Below are 14,934 nucleotides of genomic sequence, written 5' to 3'. Positions count from 1 at the left end.
CTTCTTTCTATAATATATGATACACATGCTTGTGTGTATTTCAGGAAAAAATCTAAAGCATCACGGCGGCTCTAGGGCACAACGGTGGTAGATTTAGAGCCGCGGGTTGGGTTCTACCTTTGGTCGGGGAGGAATAGAAAACAAGATAGGGAGGTATCTTACCATTCGTGGCTAAGTTCACATACATGAGAAGTTGCCAAAAAAAATTTACCCATTATCTTGATTTTATTTATTTATTCTTCTCAAAAGTAAGGTTGTAACCATGTCGATCCTAATCTACATGGCACGCGTGAATTTTAAAGTTGGGGATTTTGACCATTTGTCAAACATTTTCTCATACTTTAATGATTTACTCTCATTTTTATTAACTTCAATGATTTGCCACAACTTTATCAAAAACTAGATGATTTGGCATTTCTACCCAGTTTGGATTACATTATTTATCGGACTGGCAAAATGCCCCTCTTACCAAAATTAGCTAAACACATGTTTTTCTCTCTCTCTCTTTTGTGTTCATATCGCAGTTGATGGCTTGCCATGGCTCATCCACCTTTCCGCCCATGTCGTGATGTCGATGATCCTCCACTCCCCATGCTTCGATGGTGTCATTGAGTTGTTGTTGCTCTTCTCCCATGACCTTCTCCTAGCCCTCCTCTACAATGGCATGTGCTCAAGGGGTTGTCTGATGTTAGTCCATGGGCGAGATCCTAGAGCAAGTCACAAGGCATGCAGAGCGGTCGAGCTCTCAGGGAAAGGTGTTCTGATCCATGCACCGGATGCCCATGACGGCATGCATAATTTGCCACAAGTGCCGACATCCATGAGTGCATCACCATGGGGCGTGGGGTTGTTTCAACCTCGCCCGCCTCATGGAGCACGACAAGAACTTCCTCCTCGTAGATGACACGGAAGGAGAGGACACGACGCGCAGTAAGGAGCTCTAGGACAGCAGCCTTTTGGAACTAGAGTCATTGGTCCCCTTACAAATGTGACATAATGTCTTGGCCATCATTGTTGAGCCCGCGCAGGGTGACACTCAAGGGGCGCGTCGGGGATGTTATGTCGTCTGTCTTCATCACCTCGTTTCCCATCCCGGGAGGGCACCACTAGCGTGGGCACCGCGTGGAACCTGTGAACCATGGCAAAGTTGGCACGTGGAGCCGCACCACATCACACGTCACATGATGAGGGAGATGCTTGGTAAGGACAAGGTGGTGCAGGTTGTGAACCACCTATCACCACTTTTGCCTCCTTCATGTCGCGATTGTTCACAATAATACCGGGCGTACTCTTCATGTGTCCACGTTGCTTGCCGAGGTCATGTATGTGATCAACGTTAGTCTCGCGAGATGTACAAGAACGTTTTTCTCCATGAGGTAGGGAGTGAGAAGGAGATATGGCCGGGGAAGTGACGGCTTCATAAAGCGGAATAGGTGTTGGGTTAGCCAGCAGCAAAGCAGGACGCCTGGGAGCTGATGATTGCTAGGTATATAGCCTAACAAGGAGTTGGGCCCCCAGATGTAGGAGTTTGTAGTAAAATGCAGTAACTTTTTGTCAGTGAGAAACCAATGTATCAATCCATGGAGGTAACACTATACCGCGGCAACGTCAAATTTGGGCAACACAAATAAAAATTTACTTATGCCCCAACATTTTTTTCCTTTTTTTATGGCATGCCCCTAGCAATTTCAACAAGGGGTGTCAACCTTGCTAGCATTACTAGTTGTATAATAAGATAATTAAACGACAAAATGGTAAATGATTTTTTTTGTATTGTTGGAGCAAAATATAGCTGAAAATAAAAGTGTGTATGAAATTTGCTGGAAGGTGATTCTTATGCTAAAAATGGACCGAGGTTCATAGGTTAGCCAAGTGTATCTCTTAAATAAATAAATAAGAATGTGGCAAGTAACATAGTCATGTGAAAAAACACATAATGGAATATTTTTCATGTCCAAGCCAAATACATGTGATGTGTTGATATTATACAGGCATCCATAAATCTATATACAATAGGAACAATAAAGGTGTTCATTGTAATAACAGATAAATGATTAATTTAATACACATATGAATCCAAACTAGGATATGGTATTACAATGAGATGAATGTAGGGATTGGTGATAAGAATGTGGACGATCTGATGATGAAGATTGATGTCATAGTCTCCTTGATCGGGGTGATGGCGTGGCGGTGCCCTTATGTGGATTCCCCCTCCGGATCATGAATGGAGGGATTGATGATAGGCATCATGAATGGATTAATTGATGATGATGATGAAGATGATGATGGAGGGCATGAGTTTTTTATATTTTGGTTCATTGTTCTGGTTTCTTCGTTCTTCGTGTGTGAAATCTGAGCACACGGGGTTGAATTAGTCGACCAGTAGGTGGCGGCGTCATACGGTACAAGCACTGACACCATGGATGCTCGTACCGCATGTCATCTTTAAGGCCCTGCGTAGCTAGTTTTTTTCCTCGGGTGATCTTCTCTCAATAGGGAAGTGAAGGAAATATGCCCTAGAGGCAATAATAAAGTTATTATTTATTTCCTTATATCATGATAAATGTTTATTATTCATGCTAGAATTGTATTATCTGGAAACAAAATACTTGTGTGAATACATAGACAAACTAAACATCACTAGTGTGCCTCTACTTGACTAGCTTGTTAATCAAAGATGGTTATGTTTCCTAACCATAGACATGTGTTGTCATTTGATTAACGGGATCACATCATTAGAATGATGTGATTGACATGACACATTCCATTAGCTTAGCATCCGATCGTTTAGTATGTTGCTATTGCTTTCTTCATGACTTATACATGTTCCTATGACTATGAGATTATGCAACTCCCGTTTGCCGGAGGAACACTTTGTGTGCTACCAAACGTCACAACGTAAATGGGTGATTATAAAGGAGCTCTATAGGTGTCTCCAAAGGTACATGTTGGGTTGACGTATTTCGAGATTAGGATTTGTCACTCCGATTGTCGGAGAGGTATCTCTGGGCCCTCTCAGTAATGCACATCACATAAGCCTTGCAAGCATTGCAACTAATGAGTTAGTTGCGAGATGATGTATTACGAAACGAGTAAAGAGACTTGCCGGTGACGAAATTGAACTAGGTATTGAGATACCGATGATCGAATCTTGGGCAAGTAACATACCGATGACAAAGGGAACAACGTATGTTGTTATGCGGTCTGACCGATAAAGATCTTCGTAGAATATGTAGGAGCCAATATGAGCATCCAGGTTCCGCTATTGGTTATTGACCGCAGACATTTCTCGGTCATGTCTACATTGTTCTCGAACCCGTAGGGTCCGCACGCTTAACGTTACGATGACAATTTCATTATGAGTTTATATATTTTGATGTACCGAAGTTTGTTCGGAGTCCCGGATGTGATCACGGACATGATGAGGAGTCTCAAAATGGTTGAGACATAAAGATTGATATATTGGAAGCCTATGTTTGGACACTGGAAGTGTTCCGGGTGAAATCGGCATTTTACCGGAGTACCGGGAGGTTACCGGAACCCCCCGGTAATCTAATGGGCCTTAATGGGCCTAGTGGAGGAAGAGGAGAGGAGGCCTAGGGGCTACTGCGCGCCCCTTCCCCCCGAAGTCCGAATTGGACAAGGAGGGGGGACGGCGCCCCCCTTTTCCTTTCTTCCCTCTCCTCCTTCCCCCCCAAGTCCTAATCCAACTAGGGAAAGGGGGGAGTCCTACTCCCGGTAGGAGTAGGACTCCTCCTGCGCGCCTCCTCCTAGGGCCGGCCGCACCCCCCCCTCCCCTTGCTCCTTTATATACGGGGGCAGGGGGGCACCTCTAGACACACAAGTTATTCTTCAAGATCGTTCTCTTAGCCGTGTGCGGTGCCCCCCTCCACCATAGTCCTCGATAATATTGTAGTGGTGCTTAGGCGAAGCCCTGCGACAGTAGAACATCAAGATCGTCACCACGCCATCGTGCTGACGAAACTCTTCCCCGACACTTTGCTGGATCGGAGTCCGGGGATCGTCATCGAGCTGAACATGTGCTATAACTCGGAGGTGCCGTAGTTTCGGTGCTTGATCGGTCGGGCCGTGAAGACGTACGACTACATCAACCGCGTTGTCATAACGCTTCTGATGTCGGTCTACGAGGGTACGTAGACAACACTCTCCCCTCTCGTTGCTATACATCACCATGATCTTGCGTGTGCGTAGGACAATTTTTAAAATTACTACGTTCCCCAATAGTGGCATCCGAGCCTAGGTTTTATATGTTGATGTTATCTGCACGAGTAGAACACAAGTGAGTTGTGGGCGATATAAGTCATACTGCTTACCAGCATGTCATACTTTGGTTCGGCGGTATTGTTGGATGAAGCGGCCCGGACCGACATTACGCGTACACTTACGCGAGACTGGTTCTACCGACGTGCTTTGCACACATGTGGCTGGCGGGTGTCAGTTTCTCCAACTTTAGTTGAACCAAGTGCGGCTATGCCCGGTCCTTGCGAAGGTTAAAACAGCACCAACTTGACAAACTATCGTTGTGGTTTTGATGCATAGGTAAGATTGGTTCTTGCTTAAGCCCGTAGCAGCCACGTAAAACTTGCAACAACAAAGTAGAGGACATCTAACTTGTTTTTGCAGGGCATGTTGTGATGTGATATGGTCAAGACATGATGCTAAATTTTATTGTATGAGATGATCATGTTTTGTAACTGAGTTATCGGCAACTGGCAGGAGCCATATGGTTGTCGCTTTATTGTATGCAATGCAATTGCGCTGTAATGCTTTACTTTATCACTAAGCGGTAGCGATAGTCGTGGAAGCATAAGATTGGCAAGACGACAACGATGCTACGATGGTGATCAAGGTGTTGCGCCGGTGACGATGGTGATCATGACGGTGCTTCGAAGATGGAGATCACAAGCACAAGATGATGATGGCCATATCATATCACTTATATTGATTGCATGTGATGTTTATCTTTTATGCATCTTATCTTGCTTTGATTGACGGTAGCATTTTAAGATGATCTCTCACTAATTATAAAGAAGTGTTCTCCCTGAGTATGCACCATTGTGAAAGTTCTTCGTGCTGAGACTGAAGGAAATATGCCCTAGAGGCAATAATAAAGTTATTATTTATTTCCTTATATCATGATAAATGTTTATTATTCATGTTAGAATTGTATTAACCGAAAACATAATACATGTGTGAATACATAGACAAACAGAGTGTCACTAGTATGCCTCTACTTGACTAGCTCGTTAATCAAAGATGGTTATGTTTCCTAACCATAAACAAAGAGTTGTTATTTGATTAACGGGATCACATCATTAGGTGAATGATCTGATTGACATGACCCATTCCATTAGCTTAGCACCCGATCGTTTAGTATGTTGCTATTGCTTTCTTCATGACTTATACATGTTCCTATGACTATGAGATTATGCAACTCCCGTTTGCCGGAGGAACACTTTGTGTGCTACCAAACGTCACAACATAAATGGGTGATTATAAAGGTGCTCTACAGGTGTCTCCAAAGGTACATGTTGGGTTGGCGTATTTCGAGATTAGGATTTGTCACTCCGATTGTCGGAGAGGTATCTCTGGGCCCTCTCGGTAATACACATCACGTAAGCCTTGCAAGCATTGAAACTAATGAGTTAGTTGTGAGATGATGTATTACGGAACGAGTAAAGAGACTTGCCGGTAACGAGATTGAACTAGGTATGGGATACCGACGATCGAATCTCGGGCAAGTAACATACCGATGACAAAGGGAACAACGTATGTTGTTATGCGGTCTGACCGATAAAAGATCTTCGTAGAATATGTAGGAGCCAATATGAGCATCCATGTTCCGCTATTGGTTATTGACCGGAGACGTGTCTCGGTCATGTCTACATTGTTCTCGAACCCGTAGGGTCCGCACGCTTAAGGTTTCGATGACAGTTATATTATGAGTTTATGAGTTTTGATGTACCGAAGTTAGTTCGGAGTCCCGGATGTGATCATGGACATGACGAGGTGTCTCGAAATGGTCGAGACATAAAGATTGATATATTGGACGGCTATATTCGGACACCGGAAGTGTTCCGGGGAAGTTTCGGATAAAACCGAAGCACCGGAGGGTTACCGGAACCCCCCGGGGGGTTAATGGGCCTCATGGGCCTAAAGTGGAGAAGAGGAGGGGCTGCCAGGGCAGGCCGCGCGCCCCCTCTCCCCCTAAGTCCGAATTGGACAAGGAGGGAGGGGCGGCGCCCCCCCCCCCTTTTCCTTCTCTCCTTCCCCCTCTCCTACTTGGACAAGGAAAGGGAGGGGAGTCCTACTCCCGGTAGGAGTAGGACTCCTCTTGCGCGCCTCCTACTAGGGTCGGCCGCAACCCCCCCTTGGATCCTTTATATACAGAGGCAAGGGGCACCCCTAGAGACACAAGTTGATCCACGTGATCATATTCTTAGCCGTGTGCGGTGCCCCCTTCCACCATAGTCCTCGATAATATTGTAGCGGTGCTTAGGCGAAGCCCTGCGACAGTAGTACATCAAGATCGTCACCACGCCGTCGTGCTGACGGAACTCTTCCCCAACACTTTGCTGGATCGGAGTCCGGGGATCGTCATCGAGCTGAACGTGTGCTAGAACTCGGAGGTGCCGTAGTTTCGGTGCTTGATTGGTCGGGCCGTGAAGACGTATGACTACATCAACCAAGTTAACGCTTCCGTTGTCGATCTACAAGGGTACGTAGATCACACTCTCCCCCTCTCGTTGCTATGCATCACCATGATCTTGCGTGTGCGTAGGAATTTTTTTGAAATTACTACGTAACCCAACAAAGACACCACGTGATGATCGGGTGTGATAGGCTCTACGTTCAAATACAACGGATGCAAAACAGTTGCACACGCGGAATACTTAGGTTATACTTGACGAGCCAAGCATATACAGATATGGCCTCGGAACACGAAGACCGAAAGGTCGAGCGTGAATCATATAGTAGATATGATCAACATAGTGATGTTCACCAATGAAACTACTCCATCTCACATGATGATCGTACATGGTTTAGTTGATTTGGATCACGTGATCACTTAGAGGATTAGAGGGATGTCTATCTAAGTGGGAGTTCTTTAGTAATATGATTAATTGAACTTAAATTTATCATGAAATTAGTACCTGATAGTATATTGCTTGTTTATATTTGATTGTAGATAGATGGCCCGTGCTGTTGTTCCATTGAATTTTAATGCGTTTCTTGAGAAAGCAAAGTTGAAAGATGATGGTAGCAATTACATGGACTGGGTCCGTAACTTGAGGATTATCCTCATTGCTGCACAGAAGAATTACGTCCTCGAAGCACTGCTGGGTGTCAGGCCTGCTGCTAGAGCAACACCAGATGTTATGAACATCTGGCAGAGCAAAGCTGATGACTACTCGATAGTTCAGTGTGCCATGCTTTACGGCTTAGAATCGAGACTTCAACGATGTTTTGAACGTCATGGAGCATATGAGATGTTCCAGGAGCTGAAGTTAATATTTCAAGCAAATGCCCGGATTGAGAGATATGAAGTCTCCAATAAGTTCTATAGCTGCAAGATGAAGGAGAACAGTTCTGTCACTGAGTATATACTCAAAATGTATGGATATAATAATCACTTGATTCAATCGGGAGTTAATCTTCCAGATGATTGCGTCATTGACAGAATTCTCCAATCACTTCCACCTAGCTACAATAGCTTCGTGATGAACTATAATATGCAAGGGATGAATAAAACAATTCCCGAGCTCTTCGCAATGCTGAAAGCCGCGGAGGTAGAAATCAAAAAGAAGCATCAAGTGTTGATGGTCAACAAGACCACTAGTTTCAAGAAAAAGGGCAAAGGGAAGAAGAAAGGGAATTTCAAAAAGAACAACAAGCAAGTTGTTGCTCAGGAGAAGAAACCCAAATCTGGACCTAAGCCTGAAACTGAGTGCTTCTACTGCAAGCAGACTGGTCACTGGAAGCGGAACTGCCCCAAGTATTTGGCGGATAAGAAGGATGACAAGATGAACAAAGGTATATGTGATATACATGTTATTGATGTGTACCTTACTAATGCTCGCAGTAGCACCTGGGTATTTGATACTGGTTCTGTTGCTAATATTTGCAACTCGAAACAAGGACTACAGATTAAGCGAAGATTGGCTAAGGACGAGGTGACGATGCGCGTGGGAAATGGTTCCAAAGTCGATGTGATCGAGGTCGGCACGCTACCTCTACATCTACCTTCGGGATTAGTATTAGACCTAAATAATTGTTATTTGGTGCCAGCGTTAAGCATGAACATTATATCTGGATCTTGTTTGATGCGAGACGGTTATTCATTTAAATCTGAGAATAATGGTTGTTCTAGTTATATGAGTAATATCTTTTATGGTCATGCACCCTTAAAGAATGGTATATTTTTATTGAATCTCGATAGTAGTGACACACATATTCATAGTGTTGAAGCCAAAAGATGCAGAGTTGATAATGATAGTGCAACTTATTTGTGGCACTGCCGTTTAGGTCATATCGGTGTAAAGCGCATGAAGAAACTCCATACTGATGGACTTTTGGAACCACTTGATTATGAATCACTTGGTATTTGCGAACCGTGCCTCATGGGCAAGATGACCAAAACACCGTTCTCCGGTACTATGGAGAGAGCAACAGATTTGTTGGAAATCATACATACAGATGTATGTGGTCCGATGAATATTGAGGCTCGTGGCGGATATCGTTATTTTCTCACATTCACAGATGACTTAAGCAGATATGCGTATATCTACTTAATGAAACACAAGTCTGAAACATTTGAAAAGTTTAAAGAATTTCAGAGTGAAGTAGAAAATCATCGTAACAAGAAAATAAATTTTCTACGATCTGATCGTGGAGGAGAATATTTGAGTTACGAGTTTGGTGTACATTTGAAAAATTATGGAATAGTTTCGCAACTCACGCCACCCGGAACACCACAGCGTAATGGTGTGTCCGAACGTCGTAATCGTACTTTACTGGATATGGTGCAATCTATGATGTCTCTTACTGATTTACCGCTATCGTTTTGGGGATACGCTCTAGAGACGGCCGCATTCACGTTAAATAGGGCACCATTAAAATCCGTTGAGACGACGCCTTATGAACTGTGGTTTGGCAAGAAACCAAAGTTGTCGTTTCTGAAAGTTTGGGGTTGCGATGCTTATGTGAAAAAGCTTCAACCTGATAAGCTCGAACCCAAATCGGAGAAATGTGTCTTCATAGGATATCCAAAGGAAACTATTGGATACACCTTCTATCACAGATCCGAAGGCAAGACATTTGTTGCTAAATTCGGAAACTTTCTGGAGAAGGAGTTTCTCTCGAAAGAAGTGAGTGGGAGGAAAGTAGAACTTGACGAGGTAACTGTACCTGCTCCCTTATTGGAAAGTAGTGCATCACAGAAAACTGTTTCAGTGACACCTACACCAGTTAGTGAGGAAGCTAATGATGATGATCATGAAACTTCAGAACAAGATACTACTGAACCTCGTAGATCAACCAGAGTGAGATCCGCGCCAGAGTGGTACGGTAATCCTGTTCTGGAAGTCATGCTACTAGATCATGATGAACCTACGAACTATGAAGAAGCGATGGTGAGCCCAGATTCCGCAAAATGGCTTGAAGCCATGAAATCTGAGATGGGATCCATGTATGAGAACAAAGTATGGACTTTGGTTGACTTGCCCGATGATCGGCAAGCAATTGAGAATAAATGGATCTTCAAGAAGAAGACTGACGCTGACGGTAATATTACTGTCTAGAAAGCTCGACTTGTCGCAAAAGGTTTTCGGCAAGTTCAAGAGATTGACTACGATGAGACCTTCTCACCCGTAGCGATGCTTAAGTCTGTCCGAATCATGTTAGCAATTGCCGCATTTTATGATTATGAAATTTGGCAGATGGATGTCAAAACTGCATTCTTGAATGGATTTCTGGAAGAAGAGTTGTATATGATGCAACCAGAAGGTTTTTTCGATCCAAAAGGAGCTAACAAAGTGTGCAAGCTCCAGCGATCCATTTATGGACTGGTGCAAGCCTCTCGGAGTTGGAATAAACGCTTTGATAGTGTGATCAAAGCATTTGGTTTTATATAGACTTTTGGAGAAGCCTCTATTTACAAGAAAGTGAGTGGGAGCTCTGTAGCATTTCTGATATTATATGTGGATGACATATTACTAATTGGAAATGATATAGAATTTCTGGATAGCATAAAGGGATACTTGAATAAGAGTTTTTCAATGGAAGACCTCGGTGAAGCTGCTTACATATTAGGCATTAAGATCTATAGAGATAGATCAAGACGCTTAATTGGACTTTCACAAAGCACATACCTTGACAAAGTTTTGAAGAAGTTCAAAATGGATCAAGCAAAGAAAGGGTTCTTGCTTGTGTTACAAGGTGTGAAGTTGAGTAAGACTCAATGCCCGACCACTTGCAGAAGATAGAGAGAAAATAAAAGATGTTCCCTATGCTTCAGCCATAGACTCTATCATGTATGCAATGTTGTGTACCAGACCTGATGTGTGCCTTGCTATAAGTCTAGCAGGGAGGTACCAAAGTGATCCAGGAGTGGATCACTGGACAGCGGTCAAGAACATCCTGAAATACCTGAAAAGGACTAAGGATATGTTTCTCATATATGGAGGTGACAAAGAGCTCATCGTAAAAGGTTACGTTGATGCAAGCTTTGACACTGATCCGGACGATTCTAAATCGCAAACCGGATACGTGTTTACATTAAATGGTGGAGCTGTCAGTTGGTGCAGTTCTAAACAAAGCCTTGTAGCGGGATCTACATGTGAAGCGGAGTACATAGCTGCTTCGGAAGCAGCAAATGAAGGAGTCTGGATGAAGGAGTTCATATCCGATCTAGGTGTCATACCTAGTGCATTGGGTCCAATGAAAATCTTTTGTGACAATACTGGTGCAATTGCCTTGGCAAAGGAATCCAGATTTCACAAGAGAACCAAGCACATCAAGATACACTTCCATTCCATCCGGGATCTAGTCCAGGTGGGAGACATAGAGATTTGCAAGATACATACGGATCTGAATGTAGCAGACCCGTTGACTAAGCCTCTTCCACGAGCAAAACATGATCAGCACCAAAGCTCCATGGGTGTTAGAATCATTACTGTGTAATCTAGATTATTGACTCTAGTGCAAGTGGGAGACTGAAGGAAATATGCCCTAGAGGCAATAATAACGTTATTATTTATTTCCTTATATCATGATAAATGTTTATTATTCATGTTAGAATTGTATTATCCGGAAACATAATACTTGTGTGAATACATAGACAAACTAAACGTCACTAGTGCGCCTCTACTTGACTAGCTCGTTAATCAAAGATGGTTATGTTTCTTAACCATAGACATGTGTTGTCATTTGATTAACGGGATCACATCATTAGGAGAATGATGTGATTGACATGACCCATTCCATTAGCTTAGCATCCGATCGTTTAGTATGTTGCTATTGCTTTCTTCATGACTTATACATGTTCCTATGACTATGAGATTATGCAACTCCCGTTTGCCGGAGGAACACTTTGTGTGCTACCAAACGTCACAACGTAACTGGGTGATTATAAAGGAGCTCTATAGGTGTCTCCAAAGGTACATGTTGGGTTGGCGTATTTCGAGATTAGGATTTGTCACTCCGATTGTCGGAGAGGTATCTCTGGGCCCTCTCGGTAATGCACATCACATAAGCCTTGCAAGCATTGCAACTAATGAGTTAATTGAAAGATGATGTATTACGAAACGAGTAAAGAGACTTGCCGGTAACGAGATTGAACTAGGTATTGAGATACCGACGATCGAATCTCGGGTAAGTAACATACTGATGACAAAGGGAACAATGTATGTTGTTATGCGGTCTGACCGATAAAGATCTTCGTAGAATATGTAGGAGCCAATATGAGCATCCAGGTTCCGCTATTGGTTATTGACCGGAGACATGTCTCGGTCATGTCTACATTGTTCTCGAACCCGTAGGGTCCGCACGCTTAACGTTACGATGACAGTTTCATTATGAGTTTATATATTTTGATGTACCAAAGTTTGTTCGGAGTCCCGGATGTGATCACGGACTTGACGAGGAGTCTCGAAATGGTCAAGACATAAAGATTGATATATTGGAAGCCTATGTTTGGACATCGGAAGTGTTCCGGGTGAAATCGGCAGTTTACCGGAGTACCGGGAGGTTACCGAAACCCCCGGTAACCTAATGGGCCTTAATGGGCCTAGTGGAGGAAGAGGAGAGGAGGCCTAGGGGCTGCCGCGCGCCCCTTCCCCCTCAAGTCCGAATTGGACAAGGAGGGGGGGGGGCAGCGCCCCCCTTTTCCTTTCTTCCCTCTCCTCCTTCCCCCCAAGTCCTAATCCAACTAGGGAAAGGGGGGGGGGGAGTCCTACTCCCGGTAGGAGTAGGACTCCTCCTGCACGCCTCCTCCTAGGGCCGGCCGCACCCCCCTTGCTCCTTTATATACGGGGGCAGGGGGGGCACCTCTAGACACACAAGTTGATCTTCAAGATCGTTCTCTTAGCCGTGTGCGGTGCCCCCCTCCATCATAGTCCTCGATAATATTGTAGTGGTGCTTAGGCGAAGCCCTGCGATAGTAGAACATCAAGATCGTCACCACGCCGTCGTGCTGACGAAACTCTTCCCCGACACTTTGCTGGATCGGAGTCCGGGGATCGTCATCGAGCTGAACGTGTGCTAGAACTCGGAGGTACCGTAGTTTCAATGCTTGATCGGTCGGGCCGTGAAGACGTACGACTACATCAACCGCGTTGTCATAACGCTTCCGCTGTCGGTCTACGAGGGTACATAGACAACACTCTCCCCTCTCGTTGTTATACATCACCATGATCTTGCGTGCGCGTAGGAATTTTTTTGAAATTACTACGTCCCCCAACAGGAAGGTTATTATGACATCAATTAGCATGATCTTCACCTAGAATTAGGGGTTTTCCACTTAATGTTTAAAATATCCTTCTCCTTTGGCAACTTGGTGAAATATGGACAACGGGTGCGCAAACATGATAAAATTTTGAAAATTGTATGACTATTATGTGGGAACAATATAGGTAAGAAGTAGTGCAAAAATAGACTCATTATTATCAAAGAGTAAAAAGTGTATGGCGGAGTTCATGCAGGGAGAGGGCCTATGCGTGCTCCATCGGTAGCAGCACGGGTTGGTGTGGCATGTGTTGAGACATGGCTCCAGATGTGCGCCACTGGCTTGTCCTATCATGCACCATCACTACACAGACTCCGTAAACTAGATAATAATATATTTTAGAAATCTACATATTTGTTAGATAGAAAAGCTTTAGGGATGTTACCAAGATATTTAACTAATATTGTGAAAGCATAAGAATGCACTACCATATTTAGATACATATTAATCCAGAAAGTATTGTTATTTTGTGATTATTAACATTTTTAGATAGATGGAAAATTGAGCTCAACCAATGATTTTCTGCATAATGTCTCGAGCAAAATAAATCAAGAAAAAAAATCTTAATTGTTTCTACAAAATGTATTTTCAGATAGATAGATGGCAGAGCTCTTTTTTTAGTTGGAGATAGCAGAGCTTTAACACAAAACATTGTATGTTGAAAATTAGGTTCATCATTGTGTGACTAAATGTGCTAGGATTTATGTTGACAGAATAATTCAAATGTAAAAGTGTTCGGTACAAAAAATGATGAGTTGGTTCCTCTATAATAAAATCAACAAGGCCAACCCATGTCCAGTCTAGTCCCCCTTGATATTAATGGCACACCCTACGCCCTCGTTGCAACAACAACATGAACAATGCCAATCCCCAATCTGATTCGAGCTCAACACCTTAATCCCCTATTATGGACCCTAACGTGCAACCCCCCGCCTCTCATGTCCTCATTGGGGGACCACGAGCTCATCTGCTACCTTTACCTCTATGTCAATGCATACGAAGCGCATATCATCCCATGTAAGATGTCATCATGGATTTTGGACCTCTATGATCACCGATACGAGGACCTCATCGCAGCCTACGGAGAGGTCGGTGAGAAGGATGACATTTGTCAAATATTGTTTCTATCCATGCAACGTCCATTATCCATTCCCATGCCTACGTTTTTGATCATTGTTACTCTCTCAAAGTCATTTTCATGCTTTGTTACTATTCTACAATCACCATGGAAACCCGTCCAATGCAGTTGCCACTAATAAATTCTCTCGAGCAAGTATTTGTTTTTAGTTGTCATTGAATAGAAAACTCAACTGCTAAACTTTAGAAATATTTATTAGTTCTCCTTGTGTCGAACCAAAAAAAATAGGTTGTGATACTTTCCTTGAAGACTTTTGCGCCCCCTACACTTGTGGGTTATCAAGTGACGTGTTGATATTATATATGTAGTACATCCATAAGTCTATACACCGAGACCCTCCCTGCATCTAGTTAATAATTCATTTGTAGGCTGAGGTACCCTCCGCACCATCCAAACATTAAGTGTAAACACACATAATTGCTTCAACCAAGATGACAATCTATTGTTCATATGACCCAGTTTAGTCCTCATAAAAATATTCATCCTTAGTGGTAGTGATAAAATGCAGGTTTTTTCCACTTTCCGCCACTATGTTAGTTTACTTGCAAGATTAGACCTAAGTAGTGCACACATTTCACACTACTGATCACCTATCTAAAATGGGCAGGATAAGACATGCACCCCGATAGAATATATGCATCTATAAATCAAACATACAACATCCATAAATCTGGACATAAAGAGTTTACATCAGATTAGCCATAATCTTGTAGGGAAACTCACATGGCTATTGTATTGAGCTACAAAGTGGAGAGATTACATCTTTGCT

Source organism: Triticum aestivum, chromosome 7A (genome assembly GCF_018294505.1).
Source record: "Triticum aestivum cultivar Chinese Spring chromosome 7A, IWGSC CS RefSeq v2.1, whole genome shotgun sequence".
In the NCBI taxonomy this organism is placed as follows: Eukaryota; Viridiplantae; Streptophyta; class Magnoliopsida; order Poales; family Poaceae; genus Triticum; species Triticum aestivum.
The sequence above is the reverse complement of the archived record's forward strand: the minus strand, read 5'-3'. Positions refer to the sequence as shown.